The following is a 7,045-nucleotide window of genomic DNA, read 5'->3' as shown; positions in this document are numbered from 1 at the left end:
CACTTCCAGACGCTGAAATAATGGACAAGCAATACGACAACAGTGGCTGATTAATCTTTTATGAACTGTGGGAAAGCTTCTACTGTTAAAATCTCATTTAACCAGCGCAACTAAGGATTATTATCATTAATGATTATTCTGTTGATTACTTCCTCTAAATCTCCAAAAATAGTGAATACTGACCATGACAATTTTCCAGACAGATGTGACATCTTCAAATGTCAAACCAGAGAGATTCAGTTTACACACTGGAGAAGCTGGAAGCAAAGAATGTTCAGAATTGTTGAAATTAAAATAAAAAGCTCCACCTTGACCAACGCTGACGACCAATGCTGCTTACACTCTTAGATTGTTATGCACAATGAGTTTTATTTTTAATATTTTGGGTACATTTAGCTAGGAATACTTTTACTTAAAGGTCCAATATGTAATATATTTACTGTAATAAATCCCAAAATGACCCCAATGCGTCATCAGATATTAAGGAAACATGCTAAGTTGAAATACTATATTTTCTGACATCAATGCTAATGCCAGTATTTTCTCCTTTTCAGGGGCGGATCTAGAAAAATATTTATGGGATGGCGAGAGGGTGGCGGGAATTTTTGAGGGGTGGCAACATACAGTATGGCAGACGTATATATACTGAATTGAATCACAGTTATCACAGTGTGATGAGAAATAGTATGTAAACACTACAAAAGGGCACAGGCTGCCATTTACAAACTCATCCAGACAAACTTAATCTCATGCAATCAGTGTCCTGCATTTGAGGTGACCATACAATGTGATCTCACTTAATAGGAAATAGAAGTGTGATAGAAGTAAGGGGCTTTATCACAGGACAGGCATTAAGGTAAGACACAGGTGATGAGAGGCAGATGTGTGAGAGGGGAAGCAAACAGGTTTTGACTGACTGCAGTAGGACTTTGGAGATTCACGCTCGTAAATGGTCAAATTGGCCATAACTTTTAATTCGTTGCTGCCAACTGGGGTGGCAGCAGGGGTGGCAAGGCTTTCTTTTAGGGTGGCATTTGCCAACCTATGCCACCTCGGTAGATCCGCCCCTGCTCCTTTTGAAATTTCCGTTCCGTGACGGAATTTCTGTTTGTGTTTTGGTCTGTGTGTTGTTATCAACTGCCCAGTTTGACAGCCAGATATACCTGTAAAAACATAACCCAGTGCGCTACAGCTGTAACGTTAGTACAGCAATGAAAGCAGCAAACAAACGAATGGGATCAACGGAGATAGATTCTACCCAACCTAAAAAAAAAAACGGCATGTTTCTAACAGTTGCATGATCAGAGACGTAACAAACCCCGGGTAAATATTTGAGATGTATTTTAAAGATGGAGACAGCTTAGAGCCCAAAAGGACGCAGAGTTGGCTAATTTCCTCCTGAACAGGTAAGCATTAGCTTCAGGCTAAAGGCTAAGCCAAGAGAGGGGGGGCTGTGAATCGGGAAGAGAGGACCGTGAGTTTGGAGTGTGTTTAGCGATTGTTGACGTAATTCTAAGCCAATAAAGTGTGTTCAGTCCGGTGGAGAGTACGGGAAGGTAGTCTTATTTTTAGTGGTTCCTACTGTAATTCTAAGCCGATGAAGTGTGTCTGTCCGTCAGGTGGAGAGGACGGCAAGGTTGTTGTGTTTTTAGTGGTTCCTACCTTAATTCTAAGCCAGAAATGTGTGTCTGTCAGTTGGGTACAGAGCTCCGCGTAAGCACGGTCTTTTATGACTGTGAATATAGCCAGCATCTAACGTTAGCTACTCTGCTGTGCTGTGAAGTGATGTCTGGCTATGTGAGACAAGCGTCTAGTAACGGATGCTGCGGTCACAGACTGGCAACCGCTGTGAACTTCGAGTCAGGGGAGGAGGGGGCGGGGGAGACGACTCTCTCCAGTATTTTGAATTTGTACTGCAATAACTATTCTAAACACTAGCTGTCAGTATTACATATTGCACCTTTAATAAGTCATATTTTCAATGCAGGGTTTTTGCTTGTAATAACAGTATTTTTAAAGTAGGGTATTTCTACTCATAATGTCCATATGCTATTGAGAAGGTCTGCCATCTGGAATTTGCAAGTTGGCTGCTTAATAGCTTTGTTTTCACTTTCTATTTTATTGAAAAATCCAACTCATAAGACAAATGATGAACAAAAACGGATGGCCTGCAGCTTTAACAGCTGACATAATAAACTAAACGCTGCCTATACAAACAAACACAAGTGATAAAGGTGCATGTTCATACAAGTTGTTTTTACTTTTGAGTGAAATGAAATGTGGATAGTTAATTGTTGTTGATATTGTATATTGGAATCTTTAATTTTCCAAGAAGGGAATTTGCAAAGTGAATGCAGGGAGAAGCAGGAGAAATGTAATGCTACTTTTACTGTATGAATTTATATTTACAGTAGATTGAGACATTTATATTTCCCACTATAAGAATATTTAGCAAATATTCACCTTAATAACAGACAATGATACACAAATGTTGTACGCAAGCAATTCAAATTGAGTGCAGTTTATGAGGTTAAGACAGAGAAAAGATCCTTTATCATTTGTATGCCGCTAAATTCCTGCCTGCAGTACGTTAGTCAGGTCCCACTTAAAAAGAAAGACAGACAGAAAGGTGTTGACCACAAGTTGTGAAATATTGCAGTTTTGTGAGAAGACTTCTATTGTCTCAAAGGAGTGGTGACAGTACCTGAAATATAATTTGGCATGTTGACACAGGCCTAAAGGCGGTTTTGAGCACCACATTTGGCTTTGGTCGCTGCAGCATGAGGGCTGGTCTGCTGAACTTGTAAATATCTATACGTTCATTGATACATGTCATGCTTTTTTTTTAAGATTTCCAGTTCTGTTTACTCTCACTGTGACTGGCAAGTTCCTCCATCTGCCATAGACGTTGTTAAACAAACAGACCTTGAGCCGCAGGGAATATACTGAGACTTCCACACGGTGCAGAATTCAACAGCTGTTTGTCAACTCACTCAAATTTTGTCTCTTTTGGAGAATAATACTTGCCTTACAGCTATTGGGATGCCTTTCTGAGCCTGAATGGACTGTGTGGTATTAACATTAAAGACATGGAGCTAGACTTTATGATGGGAGCTGGTTAGATGAGATGGAAACAGAAACTGGGGAAGGGGCTACAAAGCAGATACCATTTTAACTTTCTTTAAATTCCTCCAACTAGCATACTACATTATATGTGTGCATTTACTTTGCATTCAGTCGCTGAGTCTATCTCTCTTTCACCTTTCCTCCATCTCTCACACACAGGGCAGAGAGTCAGGGAAAGTGGCAATTGAATTTCCTTTCAGGGGCAGTGTGTGGAATAGGAAAAAGTTCAGGGCCACAGTGCTAGCCTCTATCTCACACAGACACTGAACGCAGCCCTAATCCATTCCTCTGCCCTTCCCCTTCCACACATACTTGTCTCCAAATCCCTTCCACTCCATTCCTGGAATAAATGATTTCATTTCTTTTTGGTCCGCAACATTTTTATTCGTCTCTATGGCGAGCCTCAACTTCTGTCCCTGTGGAGAGCCCTGATGAATGTGTTGGGCTCACACCCTCTGATCATCCCTGCTGTGAACGCCTTTAGATACACACTGGCTTCTGGCTGCCTCCAATGCACATAAGGACTCACTCTCCCCCCCCCCCCCCCCTTCTCTCTCTCAGACTCACAAATACACAAAGGAGTAATGCAAGCTATAGAATAGATCTGGATCCTCTATCTTTTTTCTTTGCACACAAAAAACTGCAGAGACAAAAACACATTTTAATTTTCCTCCGTGGATCTCAGCTGGCATTGTTGTTCCTTGTTCAGATTATTGATGACATTTAAGAACACTGAACAATTTCAAATAACATCTATAATTCATCTGGGAACATGCGTACAACAATGTATGGAATTCAGTCTATAATGCTGAGCTCATGAATATGGAGAAAAGCTGTAAATTAATTATTCTTTTCCATAATTGGGAGTCTCAGGACTTGATTACCAGAGCAAGAAGCCTGTGTGTGTGTAACGACATGTGTTAACATGTGGCACACATGTGGGGGGGCATCTAATGTGTGTGTGTGTGTGTGTGTGTGTGTGTGTGTGTGTGTGTGTGTGTGTGTGTGTGTGAGTGTGTGTGTGTGTGTGTGTGTGTGTGTGTGTGTGTGTGTGTGTGTGTGTGGTATGTGTGTGTGTTTGGAGGAATTAATGAAGGCAGTTACACTTTCTCTTGCACCAAGTTCATCATATTGAGGTGCTGCACTGATTGGCGTAGCCTGAAACACTTTCTAGAGCCCCTAACGATGTTGGATAAGACCTCATCTTCCTCACTGGCATGCACGGGTGTTTCCCAACGGGACACAGCTTGACTACACAAGATCGGGATTCGATAAGGATAAGTGAGCGCTCTGTTTCATCCAGGTCAGCAGGGGATTCACTTCTAACACACCAAAAAAGCACACATACACACATAGAAACCACATTCCCCCCTGGCGGGCGGTCCTCCAGTAGTATCAATTAAGGAGCTGGTCCAATCAATGTTTTAGCACAAGCCTGATACTCCACTACAAGGAGATTAATACTAAGCTTACATCTTAACACAGAGGAGACAGCCACACAAACATACATACAAAGACCCCCCACTTAAAACACATTACACATTACACACAGAGATGTTAGCACAACAACCAGCCTCCTTTTTGTCTGCTGTGCAGTTGCATCTGGTGGCGTTTGTGCTTTGAGACACTCCATGAACAGAGGACAATAATGGAATGTGTACTTTCTCTCACTGTTATTTTTTCTCTCCTCTTGTCTTTCCCTTTGCTAGGCTAAAGTCTGACCTAAATACTTCAGTTTTTTTGATGATTAGACCAAAACAGAGATCAGAGGCGTCCAGCGGGCTTGTCGTAATAGTGGAGGGAGGCTGAGGATCTGGACGCACTCACAGAGAGATGCTGCTACTTATCACACTTTTATACTGTACAACATAAGGCTCATAAACCAGTAAAACCTTATCCGCACAGACTGCTGAATTCATCATCTCAAATCTTACTCAAAGGCTTACCTTTCACCCTGCCGTGAGATGAAAAAGCTGTAGCGTATCAACTCTGTGCCCTCCACCAAGCCACCGCTAATCTAGGCCTGGGTGGTGGGGAGGGGTCCATCATTCACACGCTCAGAGGGGACACAAGAGAACCTTAGACCTTGGCTTGTGACCACACCTTGAGATTGGAGAGCCAGTAATGCAGCAATGGCAAGCAGCCCACCAGTTAATGATCTGCTTCTTCCTTTTCCAGTTTAATACAGATCCGTACTGCTCATCACCATCTCAGCACTGAGACAGAAGCCACATGCACACATACACACAACACACACACACACACACACACACACACAGTCTTCCTATTACACACACACACACACACACACACACACACTTGAGCACAATCAGAGGAGCAGGAAACATAGAGGTCAAAGAACGCCTCACCATTTTTTTTAAGTGCATCCATTCATTTTTCATTTGATGATGTGAGGGGATGTGATAGGTGTAAGCACTGTGATGAAGTCCCCTCCTATTCCATCACCGCCTGCTCCTCCGTCCTGCACAACACGAAATAAGGACGGGCAGCTCTGACCAGAAGTAAAGTTTCAAAATGTTTCACTCAGGTGGAAGTACAGCTGAATTTTAGTCCTTGAAAAGATAAAGATGAGTAGGTTTCTAACTCGCAAGAATATTTTTATTTTCCTGAATTCCAGCACATGTCAGCTTGAAGTTTATTGAAAATGAAACATTTCTGTCAAAGACTAACCCGCTCTTTAACAAAAGTCTGTGACTGAAACGTTGCAGTTTCTTCAGTTGCAAAGAATGATAGTCATAAGAGAGCAGACATTTTGGGGTGGGAAGAGCGCATTATCTGAATGCAATCAGCCAGACCACATGAGAAGGAACTGTGAACTGATCTCAGGGTGTAAATGCAGCTTGACCCCATTCTTAAGAAAAAACTTGACCCACCAAATTGAACAGTCACCTAACTCTGCCACTGCTAACTCAAGCTGCCCGCCAAAAGCCACAAGTAGCAGTATCTTGCAAGTCCATCAGCCTTGTCTAACTAATTAGCATTTTGAGATCAGATTACAGTGCTGGCAGGATAAGATGCTGAGAATGCTTATTAATACCTGGTCCCATTGATCAGATGTGATTATCCAGATAATGTACCCAGATACAGATGGCATGTTGATACCAGGTGTAAATGAGGCCTTTGTTGCATCTCTTTCTCCATCTCTCTCCCCTCATTTCCTGTCATCTCTCTACTGTCATATCTCTAATTAAGGTGTGAAAATACTTTAATGAATTACAAACATTTCAAAATAGTGTTTCTCTGAATTCTACAGTAACTAGTTCCACCTCTGACTTTGATCTTTTAAAGAAAGCACAGGATCAATCGACAGAAATGTCTATTTCATCCATTAATCAATCAAGAAACCTGTATTTTGATAGGCTTCATCATTTGAAGGATCAATGATCCTAGAGCACTGTCATTCCTCACAATGGTTACCATTAACCAACCCTCAAACCACAATTAAATAATCAATCAAAGCAATCAATGACTCGATCTGAACACACATCTAAATCACAACCAATCCTCTTTTAAACAGAAGTGCTGTCAAAGCTCTGTGTGCGTCGAGTCCAGGGAAAATGGAGGCAGAGATGAGCAAAGCACACCTCAGCTCTCTGAAGTGGCTTCCCTTCTCTAAACACTGATCTGATAAGATAGGAGCAAACCCCACCAGGAATTTGTTTTCACCGCTCTGTCACTGCGGAGCGGATGATAGCGAAGACACGTAGAGAGGAGAGACACTTTGGCCCTTGTCTCAAGGCCAAACTAAGTGAAGCAAGTGAATTTCACTGGATCCACATTCACATTTTGACCACCTGAGAGTCAGAATCCAGGGCCGGGTTATTGGTTTTGGCCAAACTGACCCGGAGAAGCCAAACATCTGCTTCTCTTATTTGATGAGGAGGCAACAATATGAGCT

The sequence above is a fragment of the Perca fluviatilis genome, chromosome 7 (assembly GCF_010015445.1).
Source record: "Perca fluviatilis chromosome 7, GENO_Pfluv_1.0, whole genome shotgun sequence".
Classification (NCBI taxonomy): domain Eukaryota; kingdom Metazoa; phylum Chordata; class Actinopteri; order Perciformes; family Percidae; genus Perca; species Perca fluviatilis.
Note: the sequence above shows the minus strand (reverse complement) of the source record.